A 24,105-nucleotide genomic window follows, 5' to 3' on the forward strand; every position below is an offset into this window, starting at 1 on the left:
GAGGAGAATTCCTGGGTCAATATACTTTTATTAAACTCCTTTTTTCGTGTAGAATCATTTAGAGTTGAGTTTTATTGCTTAGAACCATGAATCCTTATTAATACACAATATTTGCTAGATTATCCCAACATTTGAGCAACAGATGTTACTTATCACATAATTATTCTGGGCAAAAATTTTTTATTCAGTGCAAGATTTCGAATGTTGAATGCCACTATGATTCTGTAATGATATCAAAGCTGACATTTCAAAAGTGTTTATCACTATCAATTACTTGAATTACGGAAAACATGCAAACAATAACTTTCATTTTATTGTGATAGCATAAGGGTAGTATAAAATATTGCTTTAATTCAGTTTAGACTCATATAACTTTTTATAAGTCAGTGATCAAGCTAGAGTAAACACTAAATTTTAAGCTTAAGCAAAATAATGGAACTTATTGGAAGGATATGGAGTGACTCATAGAGTAAAAGGGGAAGCATATGCAGGGCCTCCTGAGAGACTTGAATATGAAACTGGGAAGTCATCAAGAACCAAGATGGTGCTCACTCCCTCTCTGGGTTGTGTGGCCTCTTTGCCTGTGTGCCTAATTCTACTCTCTTTCCAAAAAGTCTTCTTTAGGCAACCCACCTGCTTGCGCACAGCTCACCACAGCGACCTTGAAATGCTTGCTTCTGCATTTAAATTCATGTGACCTCATATATCCAATCATCAACAAAAAATATTCTTTCACTGTATCAATTTCAAATTCCAGAGAGAGAGAGAATCTGCTTGTCTCCCCTTGCGTCAGATAGGCACTGCTAGTCCGATCAGCTATGACGTGGGACTCGGAAGCAAGTGGTTCCTAGGCTTGGCCCTTTTGAACATTGGAAGTGAAAGTGCTATATATAGTAGTAGGGCGGCAGGGAGGAAATGACCGGCTGAGGACGTGGTCTAGTAAGCATCTTCGCAGCTATTATTCAGTTCAGCTGAAATCTGATTTGAAGTTACCAAATTCTATTTATTCAGCCAATCAGTTCAATGTGGTAGTTTTGATCACAGGCTCCCTAGAGGAAGCAAATACGGGATTACATTTTCCTTTGTGTCCTCTAGTGTGTTCACTTGGTGCTAAGAACACAGTAGGCATTCAAATATGAAAATAATTTGATGTTCCTTAGTTGCAAATGTTCCCCCTGGCCTTGCATTCAAGGCAGAAAGAAACATGAAGATATATATGGCATGGCCTCACATACTCATGATTCCATTTCACATCATTGGCCTAAATAATTGATGAATTCATGCTATATTTAACAAAAAGTTATCCCGGCTTTAACTCAATACTTTCAGAGTCCTTGATTGCTTTTTTATGGTTATAAACCCTATGTTTACTTGAAGTTTATCTTCTCCACAGAAACTCGGTGGGGAACATTTACCATACCTCAATCCTGCATTTCTCTCTTTCTCACAGTACCAATTATGATCCAAGTTATACAATTATCTCTGGAGAATGGTATGCATATTTTCGTTAATTGGAAGGGATCATATTCATTTAAAAATAAATGACTACTTAGGGCTTTTATGTTCAAAGGTGCTGTATAACATTAAAACGCATACTGAGGTCCTGCTTTCCTGAGTTTTACAATCTAATTATAGGATAATACAAAGAGAAAGTTTTAAAAAGTTCTGAAACGGTAAATAATAATGCAAAAAAGGTCACAAAAATAATATTATTCACTGCTAAAGCAGTGATACAGTGAGTAAATGGGTGGGAAAATTTCAAAGGAGAAAAATGTCATTTTGGATGTCTTTATTGATATTCTTTGAGAAGCTGGTACGAATTGTGCTGGAATGTTTTTGGAACTGGACAGACAGGAGTGACCATTCGACGAATAAAAAAAAATGTTGTAGACACATTCATGGAAGTGAGCAACACATTTTTCTAAGGACAAAAAAGAGAACAGTCTGATTGGGGCTAAAGGAAAAAGGAATGAAATTTTAATGATAAGTTGGATTCAGAGTGTCAAGATCTGGAAGCTTGAGTTAGCCCTCACAAAGAATTCAAATCTTATCATTTTTGTATAGTAGCTTAAAAAAAGAATCGAAGGTTACTGAAGAGTGCTTTCATTGTGACCTTAGTATAGAGCTTTCTTTCTAAAACATTGTAGAAATATTAACTACAGCTTGACTCACATCAAAATTATTCTTGCTATAAGACAGTGTTATTAATTAAGCATGATCCAGTATGTGGTTATTACAAGTGAAGTGATTACTAAGAATGGCTCTGTACAGCACAGGAATTCTTACTATCCTCTACGGTCATAATATACAAAGTACTTAAGACCCTTGTGCTGTCTCCTGCCCACATCTGGACTTGATTCTGCATTTAAATTTATGTGACCTCATATATCCAATCATCAACAAAAAGTATTCTTCACTCTATTCCTAGAGAAGTTCATTATTTTCCATTCTCGCCATCATCAAAAGTATCTTTGCCTTCTCTTCTTACTCTAGTTAGTTCTCATAAACCCTGAAAAAATAATTCAACCTAAAATAGACTTCAGACAGCTAAATCTACTATTTAACTTGCAGGAAGAAATGACCACAAAGCCTCATATTTGGAATATATTATTTTTTATAATTGATTGATGATAGACATAACCCTTTACTACCCTAAATGTCATGTTTTAATACTTCACAACTTTATTTCAAAAGCAGCTGGTAGATGATACGTACAGTATCATTCAAAGACTCAGATTACTCTTCTGGAGATGAAGTAAATTTAAGCACTACTTTTCACTGTGGTCCAAACATAGAAGAACATTAGAAATTAATAGGATGATTTTGATAAATGAGTAATTTAAATTGGGTCATCTGCATAATTTTTAATGTAACAGGAACCTTCTCATTTTGAATTTAGCTCTCTCTGTACACTGCTAGGATTTTAGGTATTTATGGACATATTTGGAAATCTGATGGGACCAACCTGATAAAATTCCATTCATATGGAGGCAAAGATTCTCTTGGATCTGCACCACTTATTAGAGTCCCGATATCCACAATTGTGTTGCTGAAAATTAATGGGATAAACTGGCAGAAGTCTATTGATGTGGCCCCTGAAAATGTCGTGAGAGAAATTTTGCTCTAGGAAATTTTGGAAGTTGCCTAGCAAAATAGCATCAACTGAGAAACAAATTCTTAGTAATCCAAAGAGGAATAGAGATTCTTCAGAGTTTATGATTTCTATTTCTTTAATTTGGCTTTGGTCTTGCCCTGTGTACATGTAAGGGACTATAAGAAAAATTTCAAAAAAACTATTCGTAAATCATTGAGAAAAACCCAACATTGCTTTGAAAGAGTTTACTCCAAAATGGTGGGAATCTTCCCCTTGTTGCATTCTGCTGACTCAACCCAGCAAACTACAGTTGTTCTTGACAGCAAGGTGAAGCTGTGATGTTTGCCCATCAGAGATCATTGGAGGCAGGGCTGTTTCCAGGGGGCCAGCAGAGCAACCCTGGCTCTTGCTATGACTAGAGAAGTAGCGCTGGCCATTAGTCAGGAACTGTGGACGGCAAAGCTTTACCCTAGTAAAGCAGCACAAACGTTGGTTTGTGTACTTCACCTGGGCCTGGAGACCTGTTGAAGAAAGGGAGGACAACAAGAATGAGTGAGAGTTGAGTTAAATGTTAATGTGACCTCATTTGAACCTTGAGCTCTGGAGAGCTCTATTTATAGTTAAAATTGTGCTTTGCATTTCACTGAAAATCACGATGTATTTTGAATGATAATTTTTCATTCTGGCCTGTTAAGACTCCTCTAGATGTCTCTCAAGGTATTTGAGCCTGCGAGTAAACTTACTGTAGTACAAGGAATTGAGGAGCGAACCAGTGGGATTTTGCACATCTCTGGACAGCTCTTGTTAGTCTATTCTCATTATCAGAAACTTCTCCCGCCAAGACTGCTTCCCTTGACTCTGTTCTTGAGGCGGAATTTGACTGAATGCTGGTAAGAGGCCTCCAGGAAAGTACTCCTCTTCAATAGAGTCCCGGAATCACCCACACCCATGCACAGCATCCTGTACCTTCCACCCAAGCAGGGGATGAAGAGATGATATTATTTTTTGTACCATAAATGAATCTTTAGATTTTGTTTAATGGTTCCAGCAGGGCAGTTTAGCTACTAGTAAATTACTGAAGCAAGAATATCCCTTCTTTGGCTGAAATAGATTTTCTCCTTCCAGTGGGATATGTTTGAGTAGGGATGCACATTAAATGGTGGGTGACAAGTAGCCAAAACCATTGAACTTACCTGGGTAATCATTAGGGCGACAGATGCCCCTCTGCAATCTGGTGTTGACTCTCCCACCTTTACGTTGCCCTATTCTTCACCAACTCTGTTGACTTCAGGACAAGTATTCCTGGAGACACTTAGCTTGCTTCCTTATATACACCTTCCTTCACATTTTCTCCCTCCTGTAGTCTGAAATGTCTCCCCTACATCTCCATTTGTTGAAATCCTTCTGGTTCTTTACTGTCCAGTTCACATTTGCTCGTTCAAGAGTATGACTTACAATTGTGTCTTATATACAAGAATAGAAACCCAAAAAATTATTACAGGGAAAGCATTTTCTCTCTGAGGGAAATATTTACCATGCTGTCATATTAGTAAGCTGCTTTTTCAGTGTTTCCACAGTAGCTCTATGTATAATTTGTTATTGTCTCTTATATCATACTCTTTCAATTATGGACATTTTGTCTTCTCATTAAATTTTACAGGTATAATAATAATAATAATACATATCATGTGCTTATTATATACCAGGCACTGTGTTAAGGTCTTAGAAGACATGATAACATTTGCAAGCATGCAAGCTCACATTTCCACTTAAGGATCAGACGCCTAGAAGGATTGAGTTAACTGCTGAAGTTTTATCTCTGGGACCCAGAACTAACACTCTCTACCTTCAAAACCATGTTCTTTATCACCTCATTGTATATCAAATAACACACTACTTAGTAAAAATGTTATATACAAAACTATAAGGTTCTCACAATCATTTCTTGAATGGAATTGCTCATTCTAAAAGAAAGACCTATTAACTAAGATTGTCTCATCAATAATGCCAAGTTTTGATAATATAGAATAAGAAAAAAATTAAAATAATAACAAAAAGGGTTCCTGCCGTGTTCTAATAACTCTGAGACAAAGACAAACATCCAAAAACTTCTGGAAAAAATCCAGCAACAAAAGGACTAAAAATCTCCCCTTATCCTCTTTTTCTTTGCTTTTGCTGTTTTTCTGCTCCTATGTTCTTCGTTCTTCAAACTGACTGAATGTTTCTGGCAGTTCACAGGTAGAACATGTATTCAATAAAAATAAGCTCATGAAAGGGATCTCCAAAAATCACAAGGAAAGGAAGCGTTTTCGAATTTCATTGAAACTCCGTGTGCACAACAGATGACAATTTAGATATAGGAAGACATGTTCTTGTTTAATTCAGCAGGTACTTATCGAGCGCCTACTAGATGACAGTTCAGTTTCTTGTCCTGCCATAACAATGGTTAGTGTAAGAGGATCTGGGATGATGGATACGCCATTGCCTGGCAACAATGATAAAGATGAAGTACAGAAACTAGCTTGATGCAAAAAGAGAGAAAGAGAAGAACTGTTCTCACTTATCCTGCTCTATTTTGTGAAATCTTTGGTCACAGCTACATAAAGTATAAAATAATTTTTCCTCTATAGAAAGGTGAGAATATGATGAATATGGCACCAACCTATGTGTAGTAGGCAATGAGGGAGCCAAGGTTGTAGTACCCTTACCACTGAGCATAAGGAGACATCTCTCTGGGTTTTTCTCCATTTTCCAAAAGCATTGACCTTTCCAGGTTTTATTTCAAACACTAGCTTTTCAAATAGATTTCTCAAAGTTTTTATCCTTCTTAAATATTTTGATGTATACAACACAAAATTACTTGTAAATAATCATGTCTTAAAAATGGGATTTCATTATAACCATTTTAATTTTTCTCATCTCTGCAAAATTCTTTACAGTTATTATGTTGGCCAAATACATCTTAACAATTTTAGCAAAGGTATAACAAAGAAGACAAATGTCTTGTAAATATTAATGAAACCATAAATATTTAACCTACAAAATTAATTATAGTATTTTATGAAAAGTTTGAAGAAATGAAATAAAGTAAATATTATCTTATTAATATATTTTTGTACCATGAAACATATATCTTTTCCTCTGTAAATCTCAAGAAAATGGTCAGGGACTTTTGCCAAACATGATTATTTCTATATGAATATGTTTAATTTAAGCAATCTATTTTGGAGGCATAAGCAGTAGGCTGTTAAGCGGAATACTAATTATTGCTTCTAGAGATGTTCAATACTTCTTTTCACCTACAAAAACTGCATATTATGAAATTTGATTAAATCCCTTGATTTTGTTACTCTTTAATCATGTCTTCAATTTAATAATTCAGGAAAGCAAATTTCAACATAAATGTATATCTTGGCAAATTCTGCCTATTTATTGCTGTCATATTTTATCAGACAATACATATTGTGGTGTGATTATAGCTTTTGGGTTTTAATGATGCAATGTAAACTCTTATTTATTTAACTTATGAGCATTACTTCTGGTACAGCTTCCAAGAGTTTGCTAAAACCTTTGACAACGTAATTAATTAAAATTGAGAATAAGGAAATAACTATTGTCAGCAGGTGGTATTTATCTTGAGTCATAGAATTTACCCATTCTGTGATTAGCCACCAGAAAACACAATTTAGTTTTTTTTTTTCCAAGGGAATGTTAATTTAGCAGTAAGCACACTTACCTTTCTTCAAGAAGCACTACGTACGGTTGCCGCAATCCCGCATCACGCTGTTCAGCAAATGAAAGAGTCTGTTTTGTATGATTACAGGGAATGAGGCTCTGCTTGTTCACCATGAATCCAGGAATGCTTAAGTACTTTTCTGAATAGGCTTGGCAGGCATGAATATCTGGGGAAAGCTTTAAAGAAACATTCAAGTAAAAGAAGACGTAAAACCAAATCTTTTCTCATGATTCAGAAACCTTTGCACCAGTGGAGTGTTTAGAGTGAGAAATATTTATTCTTTGGGATTCATGAGGGCTGGCCCGGACAAGAGCTATAGCAGTAATGAAGTCATTATGTCATCTAACACTTATACAAGCCTGGTTTAATGCTATCATCTGGGAGAAAATTAGCAGACATAAGTTAAAGTTTTTATATTCTTTTAAAAGCTGAATATTTCAAAGCTTTTATGGCCTCCTTATAAGCTCCATGTAGTGGCATCCAGTTATAGTGAAGACAAAAAAATTTCTTTCCGGCAATGTTTTACTCAGCCTTTCAAAATATTGCCAGCACAAAACCCAAATAGCTTTACCAAAGTCTGGGATATTTCTCTTCGTTCAGTTGAAAAATGAAATAAAGCTACAGGCAGCAGAGATAATCAACAAGGAATCATCAGTGAATTCAAATTTATTTAAATTTAAGTTTATTATGCTACTTAAATCTCCCGATTTAAGTTTAGCCATACATGAAGCAACAATTTGCAATGGTTACTGAAATTTGCATTTTTACATTCTTTCATCAGAGTTGATGTGTGAGTCTGTGTTTTAAATAGTTTCAAAATCCTTCACCTTTTAAATGAGAGTCCGTGATCCCTGGAATTTTAATATTCTCTTAGGACCCATTCAGATAATTTGTGGAGGGAAAAGGAGATTGGAAGAGCTGCTATTCTTAATAGATACCGGAAGCTGGATTGCGGTATCCCTCAACTCTTGGCTGCTGACGCCCTCAGGTGAACTCTAACTGTTTACAACTCTCATAGACTGAGGTAATTTTAGGCTATTGTATCTTTCCTCCAAAAGTACTTTTTTGCTCAAAAGAAAGAACCAAGAAAGTCTTCTACCCTACAAGACACTTTGTAAAGACTCAAATATAAGGTATTTATTCTCTGAGGGATAATTCTAGTCATAGGGGAAGGAATGACCTAAAGTTAGATATGCATTTTTATCCCCAAATTCTTGTGATTTGCCACCTCTGTTCCCTCAATGTGCCTGGCCCCTCTGCTTAGAATGTCTTCTCCTCTGCACCTATGCCACACGGACCAGGCTGCTACTATATCTACTCTGTTTCCTTTTTTGTTTGAAATTATTTTTATTACTTAGTATTTCAAACATGAAAAATAATATGCAGTGTATATTTAATGTATAAAGAATAATAAAACAAAAACCTGTGGATCTACTCCTCAGATTCAGCAATTGAATATTTAAGATAACCTTGAATCTTCTTTGTGTTCATCCTTAATAATATGCTTTTATCTCCCATAAAAGGGTCAATACTATTTAAACTTAGTGTTACTCATTCCCATGTTTTCCACTGTGGATTTACTACGTATATGAATGTATGTCCATAAAATAAAGATCTTAGTTTTGTAGGTTTATAGACTTTATTTAAATGACACCATATTATATTTATTCTTCTATCTTATTGTGTTTTTGTGACTTAGCCATGCTCACTAGTGAAGGGCGGATCCCTCAGTTTTTACCACTGTATATTATTCTTTTAGATGAGTATAATACAGGACATTTACTCATTTTCCTGGTGATAGTCACTTGGATTATTTCTAGGGGTTTTCTGGCTATTAAATATAAAGCTGCAAAGAACGTTCTTGATGGTGTCTCTTGGTATACATGGCAACAGTTTCTAGGACTTTGTAAAGGCAAAGGGTATATATATTTTAACTCTACAAGAGAATACCACCCTGAATTTTCAAAGTTCATGCACTAAGTTACATAGCCAATAGCAGTATATGAGTGTTTCTCTTAGTGCGCGTCTTCATCACCATGATTATCTTGGCAAGCTCCGTGAAGATCCCTGTTGGAATTTTAATTGAAGATCATTGAATATTTTAATCAATTTCACAACAAATATCTTTATGATAGTGAGTCTTCCTGTCCATGTATATGATTTGTCTCCATTTACTTTGATTTAATTTAATTTCTATAAGCATAGCTCTATGGTAAATGTCAATCAAGATTTTTGGCTTCTCAGCATAGAGAAATGCAATTGGTTCTTGTATTTTGTTTTTGAATGCAACCACTCGGTGAATTGTCTGATGAATTATAGCAATTTGTCTGTAAACTTTCATGATATCCTAGGTAGGCAATTATTTAATTTGTGGCTTGGTTTGTTTTCAAATATTAAATATTTCCTCATATTTTAAAATTTATTTTTTCTATTCGACAAATAAAACATTCAATATAAACCATGACAATGGCCATTTTTTCTCATTTATTATTGTTAAAAATGCTTCTAATGATTTTCATTAATCCGATATTAGTAATAAAATTTTGGTAGATATCATTTATTGTGTTAAGGATTCACTGTATTCCAAGTTTGCAAAGTATTTTAAAAATGAAGTGATATTAAGGTTTTTCAAATGCTTCTTATACATCTATAAGATGATGTTTGTGGTGCTCCTTCCATTTGCTAACGTGAGGAATAAGGTAAGTAAAATCTCCCCCAAGTTGAAGGAAGCTTATTCCTTCTTGAATAAGCTCAAATGGGTATTTTTTACATCAATATAAATGAGTGAGATTGATTATCTCATCTTTATTTGACTTTGATAACAAAATTATATGCCTCATAAAACAAATGGTAGTGTTCTTTTCATGTTCTCTGGAAAAGCCTGTAAATAATAGGAATTGTATGTTTATAGGAATTATCTATTTATTGATGATTTGGTGAACTAAACTTTAAAATCATCTAAAAATTATTTGTTGGATATTTTAAAATGTATTCAAATTCTTTAATTAGTTATAAATCTATTCAACCTACTTATGAATCTGTTTTGAAAGCTATGTTTTTCTTGGAATTGATCTTTGCTTTTTAAGTTTGAAACATCTTGACAATGTAATGTTCAAAGGTTTCTCTTATTTTCTTCATAATCTCTCCTCTAGTTTTTTCTTTATTAGTAGTAGTATTTTTGTTTATTCTTTTCTTGATAATCTTTTATGAAAATGATTCTTTTAATCATAGATCTCCTTTGAACTAAATAGGGTCAGTATCAAATTAATATATGTTGATTAATTAATAAATCTTGAAACTGTAGCATAAACAATTATAGTTATAAAATTTGATTCAAAATTATTGAATAATAAAATTTTATACCATGCAACATATAATACATTTTATCATGTAGAGTTTTCCCAAAATAGTATGAATGCTTAAAAAAAAGAAGAAAAGAAAAATAACATTTTAAGTAAAATATATTATTAAAGTGAGAAAAGACTTTTTAAATGATTATTTTTAGACTTTATTCTGTTTTAGAACGACTTCCAGACTAACTAGAACAAATTAAGAGCAGCTTATTTTTATTAACTAGCTCGCTCACGTTTCACCTTAATTGAGCATTCAGATATGGACAAATAATGGAAAGGGATTTATTAATTTGAGCATTGTGAACAAAAGATAAGTGTTTCCATTATTTGCCAGTCATCACACCTTAGGTCTCAAGGTAGTTTACTTTCATAAGCCAAACTTTGCCAGGTAGTTAAACTGTCTGTATCACTTTTCTATTTGCAAAATAGGAAAAAAAAATAGAACTGACTTTATTAGTTTTCAAGGGTATTTATTTCATTATCATGTGTACATCTTATAGAACAATATCTTGTATATAATAAGGGCAGAGTGTTACCTATTATTACTGATATTATTGGCGGAGATATGATTCATTGAAGATCTGGTATGACTCCTTCTGAATTATGGCAAAGCTGTGTTGATTTTTTCAAAAATTGCTGTAGATGAACAATGAGAAGAGAAAGTCTGAGGTTTTGGGGTAACATTCAAACACGATGGATATGAAGACAAGTAACAAAGACTTGGCCTGTCTAAAACCAGGTTTATAGCTCCATAGCTGCCCCATGTCCCTCACACAAACACACCACAGCTGTGTAATTTATGTCACAACTTAAGCTAAAGCTTGATCATTATCTAAACATTCATCACACAACTTTTTGTGTTCCAGGGAAGAAAACTGTAGTAATATCCTAAAAGATAATCCCTAGCATCATGTACCAAAATAGTGTCTGGCATTTATTGAATGAATAAAGGAATCAAGACAGTGGAAGTCAGACTAAATGGAAACTTTCTATTAAGAGGTTTTACCAAACATAGAAAGTTTGAAGAGGAAATTCCACATTGTCAAATAATGTAGTAAAATTAGGCACCATTATTTTGATTCTGGTATTAATAGGAATTTCTACTTCTTTATCATTTTTATGCCTTCTTTTCTCTGTGCCTTATTGCACTGAATAGGATTTCTAATTAATGATAAATAGAAACAGTAGAGAAGATCTGCTCTCAATCTTAGGGAGAATTCAGTGCTTTAGTGTTAGGTATGATGTTAGCTGCAGCTGTTGTTTTTTGGGAAATATCCTTTGTTAGGTTGAGGAAGCATCCCTCCTCTGGATTCCTAGCTTTCTGAGAATTTTTTTAAAATCATGATTGGTTGGTTAATATTTTCAAATGATTTTTCTTCACCTACTGAAATGATCATATAGTTTTTCTTCTTTATTTTGTTAAAATGGTAAATTGCGTTGATTAATTTTTGAATATTAAACTAACCCTGCATTTCTGGGATAAACCAAGCCTGGCCATGCATGACATCTTCTTCATATGTTGCTGGATTCAATTTGCTAGTGTTTTATGGATACTTTTTGTTTCTGTTTATATGAGGGATATTAATATATAGTTTATTTTCCTTACAATGTCATTTTCTGGTTTTGATATCAGAATAATACTGGTGTAATAAGATTGTTTCCTTTTCTCTATTTTCTGAAAGAGTTTACATAGAATCAGTATTATTCCTTCCTTAAGTGTTTGGTGTCATTAGGAGAGAAACTCTAGGCCTCAAGCTTTCTCTGTGGGACAGTTTTTAATTAAAATTCAAGTTCTTTCATGTACTTCAGGTTTTTTATTTCTTTGCTCATCGGTTTTAGTAATTCGTGTCTTTCAAGGAATTTGTCCATTTTACTAATTTATAGAATGATAGAGCCCTATTACTCATCTTAACCTTGAAAGATCACTGAATTCAAATTCTAAATCTTACAAGGATGATATTCAGTGTGATCTCCCAATGACAGAATGATGTCTCCCTGATATGTGACGTTTTGCAACATTGTCATTCTCCTTGGTAACCTGTATCCATCTATTATGTTCTTATGCATCTATTAAGATTATTCTCAATTTTACCTTCTTGTCAAAGATTGACTGGCCCTGCTCAAGCCCAGCATTCCTAGCAATGGTGTCACCATTCTTTAATGCCTCATTTCTTTGTTCAACTATTTATTAAAAATTATTCAGGGGTCAGGCCGGTGGCGCAGAGGTTAAGTGTGCACGTTCCGCTTTGGTGGCACAGGGCTCGCCGGTTTGGATCCTGGGTGCGGACATGGCACCGCTTGCCAAGCCATGCTGTGGAAGGCGTCCCACGTATAAAGCAGAGGAAGATGGGCATGGATGTTAGCTCAGGGCCAGTCTTCCTCAGCAAAAAGAGGAGGATTGGCAGCAGTTAGCTCAGGGCTAATCTTCCTCAAAAAGAAAAATTATTTAGTGAATAGTATATGCCAAGCCCTATGCTCAATGTTGAGTGTACAGTGAGATATCAAACTGATTAGGTCCATTTCTTCTTAATCTTTAGCACCCACTAAATAAGTTGGATAATAAGCAAGTAAACAACAGATTCACTGCAGAGAAGAAATTTATATTGAGAATTTGAAGTATAAGTAATATTAGATCTGAAAATATGCAGGTGAATGAACATTTTAGAGAAGGATAGTAGGCACAGAGAATGGAGAAGTAAATGCAAGGTGTACAAGAGAAAACTGTGGGGAGGATTTTAAAAATGAAATTAGAAGGTTAAACAGGACATTGCCTGAATAAGCTCTTAATACTATTGCTGACTGAATTTAGATTTTATCTATTTGAAAGATTGGGAGATGATGTATTAGATGAGCCATATAAAATTTTTCTTTCTCTACATAAAACACGGAACAAGAATGTGATGTTAATAAAGACAATGTAAAAACATAGAAAGAAGTACAATCGTTAGGTGGACACCCATTTTAGAAGTCTAATTTACAAATAGCTAAACATTTTACTAAAAGTATCCCTACAACATGACAGAAGAAAATTATTTCAAGAAAATGTTTATTTTGTTGAATTATCTCTTCTGGATGATTTGATTTGTATCCTATAGAACTGCCAGATGTATATGTTCATCTGGCTTTCTCTAAAGCTATTGTTTCAAATCTCCTTTAGAGGATTTAGGAATGAAAAATTGAATGAGGAACTTATAAAGAAATAAAAAAAAATATGAGGATTCATATACCTCAGATAGACATGTTAACTAACATAAGGCAGATGGATCATTAATAAAGAGGAAATTCATAAAGATTATTGTGGTAGAATAGTATATAGTCTGGAGTGATGTTGACATAGTTATTCTTTCTAGATTTGTCTTCTTATTTTACAAGCACAACTGTTCACTAAAGTAAAATCTTTACCAAATGACTAAATAAGCCTCTTATTATCAAATAAATATGTCTTAGGAATATGTATGTGAACAGTTATTTAACATTGTCTTTACTTTACCTTATAATTGTACCTTTTGATTTTGGGGGCCAATTTCAAATTTAATATGATATCACATTCTTTCTTTTTTTTAATTTTTGTATAAATATGTTAGTTCAGTTAAAGTGAATGTTTTCTAGTCAGTGACTGCATTTTGCTTGTTTTTATATACATCATAATATCTGACACAATGTCATTCTAATAGAAGATCTTCAGCAATATTTTTTTAATTTAAATTTACTGAACATCTGAGATATTGCTATTTCTCACCAATATTGATCTTTTTCTTTTGTCTTCTAGGTAAGCAGACAACTTTACTTCTGAGCTTTCACTTAGCCAGGACCAAATGACTGGTTCTGACCAACAGGCAGCAAGTATTTGTGACACATGTCACTTCTCGGCCTAAGCATTTAATTCTAGCTCACCTCTCTCTATTGTCTCATTTTATGCCAGAGCAGCAGAGGTGATATATTCCTAATGGTGTAGCTAAAAGATGACACAGTTTCTGTTGGCCTGAGTCCCTAATGGTCTGTGTGGAACAGAGCCCTGTACAGACCTTCATGTGACATATAGTGGAACAAAACATTTTGTTTTTAATTGTCTTAAGCCACAGAGACTTTTTGGGATGGGCGTCACTGCAATAAAGCCGATTCTATCATAACAAATGTATATCTTTCCTCTTAAGAGGTAAAACACTAATGTTTTTATAAATCTTAGTATTATCTCCACAATGCTTTTCTTACTGGGGAGTTGTTCAAATGGAAAAAAACGAAGAGTCTTAACGAGTCATATATAAAGAACCATCCATTTGCTCTTCAAAGTACACATTGCTCTATGTACAGTGGATACTAAAAGTGATTTGACTACAGTAGATACTGAAAAAAAAAACATAAGGGGAGAGGGTTTGTACATAAGAGAAGCTCAATAAATTTTCCTTCATTAATAGGAATTTCATATCATTGAGGTTTCCCAAATGTCCTGAAGTCCATAAATACATGAATTTGCAGCAATCCTGAACCAGATATGTATTACCTTCATAGATTTTTGCCCAGAATTAGACAGAGCCCTGAGGATTCTGCTGGAGATTTTTAAATCAATCTTTCCAAAGACCATAAAATAAACATGTTTCAACACTCTCCCTTTCAGCCTATTTTACTTTAAATTGAAGCTGTAATGAATTTCTGGATAATTTGTACTAAAGGTTTTTCTCTACTTCAAATGAGGATGATATACCAATGGATGGGTGATAGGAAAGGAGACCTGTGCAAGTGTGTTCTTTTTATTGTCATCTGACCACATTCTCACTCTATTTAAAATTTCTGCCTCTATCTCATTCCCTTCTAACCCTTAAGGCTATATCTTAAAACATTTGAGGAAAAATGAATAAAAATTGTAGAAACATAAGAAAACATTGCTTTCCTGGTAGTCAAGCCTCCAGATTCATTATTCAAACTAGGCTAGTTTCCTATGAGCCACTTACTACTTTTCAAACAGCAATTGTCTGCTTTTCTTTTCTTTCTAAAAGCTGTCATTTATAACCATTTCTTGAGGGTCCAGTCTCTGTGAATTCAAGATAGCACACTGGGAGTTGCATGTCAGTTCGCAACTTTTTCCTTGTACAGAAAACAGAAGACTTTCTACTTTTGATATAACAAAACGAATAAGTAGAATTTTTAGAGTTTCAGTTTTTAAGACCTTTGTCATTGTTTACATAATAGTATCATATTACACTTTCAATTCTCTTTTATAAATATTTCTTGGTTTTCGTATGCCCTCCTCCCACTTTGATCTTTTACTCTTGAAAGTAGAATTTAACACTCTGACTCTCAGGTCAGCAGCCTCCTTGCTCAACAAGGCTTCAATAGTCCTGAAGGTACAATTGGAATGAAATAAGAAACTCACAAATAGATCACTTATATGTCAGGGAAAAAAGCTAGGGGGCCGGCCCCATAGTTAAGTTCTCGCACTCTACTACTGCGGCCTAGGGTTTTGCTGGTTCTGATCCTGGGTGCAGACATGGCCCTGCTCATCAGGCCATACTGAGGTGGTGTCCCACATAGCACAACCAGAGGCACTCACAACTAGAATATACAACTATGTACTGGGGGGTTTTGGCGAGAAGAAGAAGAAGAAGAAAAAAAAAATTGGCAACAGATGTTAGCTCAGGTGCCAATCTTTAAAAAAAAAGCTAGATGGGTGATTCACATCATATTCTACTTTCACTCCTAATGGGACAGACTACTTCAAGACCCAGATTTCTAATGTTTATTGTATGAGGGCAGACACTGGAAACAAGTTGTATTTTTAATATCTGTTGGTTGAAAAAGTGCTTAGTAACATAAAGCTTCCAATAACACTTCTATATAGTTCGTGGAAGGTTGTGCTGTGGTAAAAAGTAAATAAATAAGTTACTTACAATGAGAAAGGTCTATTTCTCACTCACATTAAATATTGATGGCTATGTCTGATCACAGAACTACTGCAAGTGTCTTTAATAACAGCATTTCAGCTACTCAACAGACCCCGTTAGAGACAAGTTGTTCTTGTGGTAGAGAGAAAAGATCGAGAGTGGATAAAGCATGCAATGTCTCTTAAAGAGGAAAAGATTTTCAATATTTCCATTCAAAGTACTTTGGCCAAAGCAAATCACATGCCAAACCAAACAACAGAGCAAGAAAACATTCTCCTCCAACAAAAATCACATGGCGTGGTAGGTTGCTTATATAAACATCCACACTTTTTATCCTTCTTGTATCCACAATTCTTGGAATGTGACTTTCTAAATTCTCCCTTCAAGACATGGAGAATATTTTCCCACCCTGTAAGTAGGGGCTGGCCTTGTGGTTGACCTTGGGCAATAGACAGTGGTATAAGTGGTGGTATTTCACTTCTGAACATGGACCTTGAGACTTTCACACTTTTACTATCACTGCTGGACCCCTGTCACCCCCTGAGAAGAGACAACTCACCCAACTGAGGCGATCCTAGTCAAGTCAGCCTCTTCCTCAGTTTCCTGCAAATACCATAATGATTTTAGCCAAGATCAGCCAAATCTGGCCCTGATCAGAAGCCTAGTCTGGAAGACTAATAGACTCACAAGTGATAAAAGGTTGCTGTCTTACGACATTAGATTTTGAAACAGTTTATGCCATTATTGTGGCATTATCATGACAATAGATAACTGAAAATCGTGGCAATTAGTAGGGTACAAAATCTTACAGAAAGAGGGTGGTGGTGAATAATTGATAAAAATAGTGTAATTTTACACAACTTTTAAATGAATTCTATTTTATCTAAGATATAGAAATAAGAAAATATATTACTGTACAATGTTATTCAGACTAAAATGAATCTGTACATTTTAGAGACATAAACCTCTTAAAAAACTGTTAACTGTTACTACTCCAAGAGTTCCAGATCAAAAAGTTGACATCTTAGGGAATGTCCATGTAATAAATCCCAAATTTAGTAAACTCACCAAGCATCAGATGCTCCTTTCTTGCTAGTTTCTTCTGGGAGAATTCATTATTCTCATCTTTTATAAGCCACGTAAGAATAAACAGTATATGTCTTTGACTAATTTAATGTACAGAATAACAATTTCTGTGCTAACTTTATGACATAACTCCATTGTTCTTTTTTTGTTCTTAGATCTTTTGTCTCAGGATTTTCAACATTTCATGCTATGTTCTCTTCCTGAGAAGTTTTCTTTCTGTCTACCTCCTTGTCTTCTATCTTCTTTTCTCTCTTCCTCTTGTCGCAATAGCACTAAGACTAATTAACTGAGGCTCTTTATTGTTCTGACCACAAAATAAATGCATTCCTAAAAATCAATCTGCTGTTGCCTAGTTTCTCCTTTAATTTCTCCCATGGCAACAATTTTTCCTTGTTGTTTCAACTCTCATCTCATTAAGGAAGAATTTCCACTGTATGTTTCTGATAGTGACCTATTTCCTCTGTTAGATTTTATATTTTCAGCATTGGCATTTATTATACTCTTAAAATACACATTTTTTTCTCAAATTCAATTGCCTCTTGTCAGCCAGATTGGAAATATCATTCATCTTGGCTAGTCCCTATATCTTATTCCCTATATCTCATCCATCACTAAGGCCTATTTAAACTTTATTTTTAATCATTCTTACATCTGTCTTCCTTTGTGCATGACCAACATTGTAATCCATGTATTTATCAATTGATACTTTGGCTAACTTTCTTCATTTGGGGATTGTCCAATTTAATCTGCCCAACACACTAATGCTGAAGAATCTTCCTAAAACACTATTATAATCAGGTCATTCTCCTTTCAACTTTCTTAATTGCTTGCTAATGATAATAGGGTATTGTTCATATTCTTTATATAGCACTTTACATAGCATTTTAAAACTTCAGAAGTCATAACTTGACAGAATTTTCCATTCTTGTCTTATCTCCCCTGATACAAAATATCTGCTACATGCAACACAATATGCTGTACTCTTGTGTCTATGCATTGGCCTTGCCATATTCTCTTTTTAATGTTTTTCCCAACAGTCCAGATCTTACCTATTCTCAGAATGTATCTCAAGGATTCCCTGAAACAGGAAGATCTTTTGCTCTGGTGTGGGATAACCTGTTCCTCTTATGAACTACTATTGTTTTTGAGTGCAACCCATCTGTGTCTTAAACATACCCTTAATTATCACACATATGCCAATGACCCCAAAGTCTATATTTTTAGCTCTAACTTTCTTTCATAACTTGAGACATGTATATACAAATGCTTTCTTGATACTTCCACAAGAAGAGCTTCTACAATTTTCTGTCATCAAGAGTTTATTGGAAAATATGGTAAATATGTCAGAAGATAAAACTGTTTTAGCACTCTGCTTACAGCAAACAACTAATACTTATTTTTGGATTGAACAACTGAGTATTTGCTTGATGACTGAAGACTTAGGGAAAAATAAACAAAAAAAGTCATTTACTTTCTGTGCCTTCATTCTGGCTTTTTAGACAAACCTCTATTTCTCCTCATTATATTATATGATTACTGAGAGAAGAGAATGAGACAAATATATTTCTATCTCTTAGAGCAGTGTCCAATAGAAATATAATGTGAATCACATACACAATTTTAAATGTTCTAGACGCCATGTTCAAAAAAGTAAAAAGAAACAGATGCAAATAACTTTAACATATTTTACTTAAACTAATAAACCTAAAATATTATCAAACATGCAACTTTATGCAAATTATTAAGATTTCTCACATTGCCCTTAAAATCTGATGTACATTTTACATCAATAACATACTTCAATTCAGACACTAAATGGTCATCCAAAATATTTGATTTAATAAAATTTGCAGTTGAAGAAGAAGATTCATATGCTTATGTTGTTCCAACCAGACTTAAATTTTCCAGAAGCTGAGTCAAGTACCAATCATATTTCTTTAATATTCATATCTGCATTGCAAAACTGGTTCATTTTGTTTATAAGAATTGATTGACTTAGAAGCAAAAGCATTTCAGTTTCAAAACTACATCTGTCCAAGTTAAGCGAAGTCCAAGTTTTGCATCAAATCAGTAACATTAAGATCAAATTTAGAGAGACCTTGCACAAATTGAAAAGTAACTCTAAATTCATTAATATCAATAAGTGGTTCTTTAAATTTTTCTTGTAATTTTTGAATCCATTTTACATTGAAAATTAAAACCTTTTGCATAATAAATCATGTTATAAAAAAGTTCACAATCCTTATTTCTTTGAAGTTTTATGAAAAGTTTCAGCTCAAAATAAATTCTGGTATCGTTTCTGTCTAGCTAGGTTACAAATAAACTTTTTTTCCCCAAAACTTCAAATTTAGTTTATTCACATGCAGATGTAAAACGTTTAAAAACTATCTTTATCATGAGTTAAATTTTTTTTCCCCCTTTTTCTCCCCCAAGCCCCCTAGTACATAGTTGTATATTCTTAATTGTGGGTCCTTCTAGTTGTGGCATGTGGGATGCCATCTCAGCATGGCTTGATGGGCCCTGTCCGCCCCAGGATTCGAACCGGAGAAACACTGGACCGCGGCAATGGAGCACGCGAACTTAACCACTCGGCCACGGGGCCGGCCCCCATGAGTTAAATTTTTTTAGGTCACAAATTGATAACATTTCTTCATAAATATGGAAGCGTTTTGAGATGAAACATATCCAAAGTATTATTTACATAGTATTTCCCTTGTTACATGACTCTTCCAAAGTTAAAGAAAAGTTCTTGCAATTTTTCAAAATTTGAATCAATTGATCTTTGACACTCTAAAAAAAAATCTTATATTCTATATATTCTTTGGTGGCTTAATCATAAGTCTTTTGCTTTTTGTAAACTGCATATTTCGGACTTTTCTCATAATTTTCTAGCAAAATTTCTCTAACTGAAATAATTATTTTACTTTCTCTCCATCTAAAATATTTTCCTTTTTTCTTTTCTTTCTTTTTTTCCTTTTTTCTTTTTCCTTTCTTTTTTCTTTTTTCTTTCTTTTTGTTTTTTCAAGACTTTAAGACCTTCATTTTATAGGTGGTCAAAGTTACCAATCAGAACCTGTTAAATCATTTATAAAATTTTGTTGGACATTTAGTTCATATTTCAGGTGACAATTTCATTGACTCTTTTTTGACTATAGAGATGATGTTTCTCATCTTATCCACTATCTATTTAATGAAAATGTCTCATAAAATTATTCAGGTAAATTTTTTTTTTGAGGAAGATTAGCCCTGAGCTAACATCTGCTATCAATCCTCCTCATTTTTGCTGAGGAAGACTGGCCCTGAGCTACATCCATGCCCATTGTCCTCTACTTTATATGTGGCATGCCTGCCACAGCATGGCTTGACAAGCAGTGCATACGTCTGCTCCCAGGATCCGAACTGGAGAACCCGGGACTGCCAAAGCAGAACGTATGAACTTAACTGCTACACCACCAGGCTGGCCCCTCATGTTAATATTTTTGATATTTTTTAAGACAAACAACTTTTTATTTTGCCTTTCTGTAGCAATTTGCAGCAGGGCACTAGTTTCTGTATCTCCTCTTGATTGTACATCAGTAGCATACCTCCAATTTAAATTTTCAAATTTGTCCTTACGTATTACTAAACTAGAAAAATAATTATAATTAAAATAACACACAATTTAATTACCATTACAATTTACCTAACTATCACTAACTCATGCTGTCTGAATACTGTATGAAAATAAATATATTGCAGTGGTTTTCACTGGTGTGCAGAAAAAAATTCATTCAAAATGAATCAGTCCGTTGACAATGAGTTTATGTGTAATAAAAGAAATGATGCAAATGCCTGAACACTACAACATAACAATAGCTAAGGTTGCCCAATGATTAAAGTAAAAAGTATTCCTACAAAACAATAAAGTTGTGTTAATAGAAATATATTATACACTGCCTTGATTTCTAAACAAAAAATAGTTTTTTTAAGTATAAAATTCAGTTCTTTGATCACACTAGTTATACTTAAAGGGCTCAATAACCACTTGGGGTTGGGGCTAGTGGCTATCGTATCGCACAGTGCAGTCTTAGAGCAACTGACACAGTGATTTTCATGAGTAGTATTTGATTAATTGCATCAAAGGGGACTAATGGTTAAAAAAAATGGAGATATCCAAAAGATGATGATTTAAAGACATTGTTTTTGTACCATGTGTATAACTGCTACTGAATATCAGGTATTTGATCACGATCGTGGGTAAATTAAAAAGAATTTTTGTTTTGTTTTGCTTTTATATGTCTGATTTAAAGTCTGTTTTCCAGCCAAAAAACTCTAGTTGAAAAGACATTCTAAATAAACAAACCTGTAATGAATGCTAACTATGAGCCAAACACTGTGTTCACAGTCATATATCTTGTATCTTGTAATCATCTAATTTGGTTATCTGATCTATTTAAAGCTTTCTCATTCTCTGCAATGTTTCCGTATAGCATTGCTAGTCAAATGTTGGCATGGGAGTACATGTATCTGGTTTCTATTTACAAGTGTCGTGAGTCACTTGTATGACATTGGAGAAATCATTTGAAATTGATTCTCAATGCTACTGTGACACAAAACCTAAAATTAGTTACATATGGCAAGATATTGCCTTCTCTTCTCCAATTATAAACAGTCACTTTTGTACAAGGATAAAAAACACATAAGAAATAAAATGGACTGGCTTGTGGTAACATAGGTAAATCTTGACTTTTGAGTTATAAGGTAAACCTGAAGAAAAGGCACTTGAGATTTAAGGCCTATTCCTTAAAAAAGCTGGAATACATTGTTTTCTAGATTTCTCCAAAGCACGACCTGAATTTGTGTGCCAATAAGTAAAAAAGAAGTTTTAAAAACAGTGTTCATAAGTCATTAGCTCAAAATCAGATAGGATTAGCCATGTGTCAATGTGTATTTCTGCGATATTAATACACAAAGACACAATCACAATTATATGTATGTCCTTAGCCACATATTATCTATCAAACTCCCCATCAATGTTCCTCTAATGCTTTCATGGTCACAAAATGAATAAACTGTTCAGAAGTTTGAAATCGTGATTGCTCATAGACTGTGATCTTGGTTCCAACTTTATCACCTAGTATCGAATTCCACCATGCTGTATAAGCAGGTGTGTGATTGCAAATGCTGTTTTGATTAGCAAATGAATGCCTTACTCCTTTATAGGATAAAAATGACATCACATTCAAACTTGCAGACCAGTTTTGCATTCTTATAGAGGAAATCATGTGTTTTAGTGGCAAGAGCACCACTGGGAAGTAGAAAGCTTTGCTTCTGCTCCTGGCCTCATTGCTGACATGCTGTTTGGCATTAACATCAAACTTCCTACCGCTTCAACCTGCTCATGCGTGTAATGAGTTCTTCTGTTACACCGCTGCCATCTACTTAACAGGGATAATATGAGAATTAATTGGGGGGAGTCTTTAATCTTCTTATTGCGGGTCTAAGAAAGACATTTAAAAATAAATAAACCAAAGTTACTTAGTAATTAAAATGCTTGATAGATATCCTCAGAAATGATACTTTTGATTTCATGGCCTCCAAAAGGTCAATAAAAATTCAACTACTTTCCACTTTAAATCAAGCAACGACCACAGCGTTAGATAGTGATGTGTTTTCCTTGGACTCACTGCTCACCAGCCTACTTCGCCCACAGAGATACAGAATAAAAGGCAAGCATCTGCTCCACAGTGAAATGAAGATGTCCCTATTAACCAAACACACTGGAGTAGCCGATAATTGTTCCCACAAGATAGAAAACTAACACCTTGCTTTGCTAGAAGTCCTGATGCCATGGTGCAAAACTCTGTAGCATAGCACATGGAATAAGGCTTTTTGTTGAAATTCACTGATTAAGCATGACACATTAAAGATGCATGCTTTTTGAAAAATCAATAACAACATTGATTAGAATTATAATTTTAGTGTAAAGTAAATAGCATTATAATTTTTAAAGATTTTCAAAAACTGACAAAATGGAATGAACATTTACACTAGTGCAAGAAAGTAGAGTTATATCTTAATTGTACTAGGAAGGCCCGAATATGTAGTAAATCACATACAGTCTCACTTTATGAATAAGTCTAGACATATATCCAGATAATTCTACCTGGAGATATATTGAATCACCCGCTAAATTCTGACTAAATTCTTAAAATAATAGAATGTTTAACATAGAAGAGGCCTAACATTTTGAAATATATCGCTCTATTAATATTTAAAAATAACATCAATGTATTGAGCTAACATTCAAAGTTCACAAATATAATATTTAAGACTGAATAATAAACGAAATTCCTGAATCTCTGAATTTCTATTGTATAAATCCACAAACGCTTACACATATGTGGATCAGCAAAAGGCACGGATTTAGCAAACCAGAGTTTTCATCTTGGATTTGACGCATGAACTCAGTGAGCCTGGGTAAAGTCAAGTTATCTCACTTGGGAAATAACAAAACTAGGCAAAATTATCTTTCAATTCCCTCTACACTAAAATCTCTGAATCCTGTCACAAGTTGAAATAGTGTTTAGTTGATAGGTTATAATAAAGGAAGGTATTATAGAGGTTGTAAAAACTAATGTTATCTATTCTTAATGTTTGAAGACACTTTCAAATGTTTAAATTATTCAATTACTAAATTGGCAGAATGCTAGCCAGTTTTCATGAAAACACATATAATATTTAAATGAATACAGGCAATCAAAAAGTCGTACATAGAGCAAAGGAATAATGGCCTTTTAAATTCTTAAACCTGACAACCAAGCAACAGCCCTCCTCCTTTTTAAAGTAGCAGAAACATTTAGCTTAAATAAATAAGATCTGTTAAGGATGCCTACTAGCACGTTTAAATCCATAATTTCTAGTTTTTTGTCATCATTTATACCAACTCAAGATTAATCAGTTAAAATGTGTTTATTC

The 24,105-nt window shown here is 33.9% G+C and overlaps 1 long non-coding RNA gene across 12 annotated transcripts in view; it reads right to left on the reverse strand.

Annotated features, from left to right (window-relative positions):
• Nucleotides 1-1,960: 1,960 nt before the first annotated feature.
• The window catches only part of LOC139042275 (uncharacterized), a 49,089-nt gene continuing 26,944 nt past the window's right edge, over nucleotides 1,961-24,105 (reverse strand). For 8 of the 12 annotated variants that reach the window (XR_011498813.1, XR_011498811.1, XR_011498808.1 and 5 more), the window contains 2 exons: nucleotides 10,720-10,819; nucleotides 1,961-7,006 (listed from right to left, as the gene is read on the reverse strand). This is a non-coding gene — a long non-coding RNA (uncharacterized lncRNA). Of the gene's footprint in view, nucleotides 7,007-10,719; nucleotides 10,820-16,621; nucleotides 16,666-24,105 lie in introns of all 12 variants that reach the window. The other 4 variants (XR_011498809.1, XR_011498818.1, XR_011498819.1 and 1 more) reach the window with 3 other exon arrangements.

Source organism: Equus asinus, chromosome 27, assembly GCF_041296235.1.
Source record: "Equus asinus isolate D_3611 breed Donkey chromosome 27, EquAss-T2T_v2, whole genome shotgun sequence".
NCBI classification, from domain to species: domain Eukaryota; kingdom Metazoa; phylum Chordata; class Mammalia; order Perissodactyla; family Equidae; genus Equus; species Equus asinus.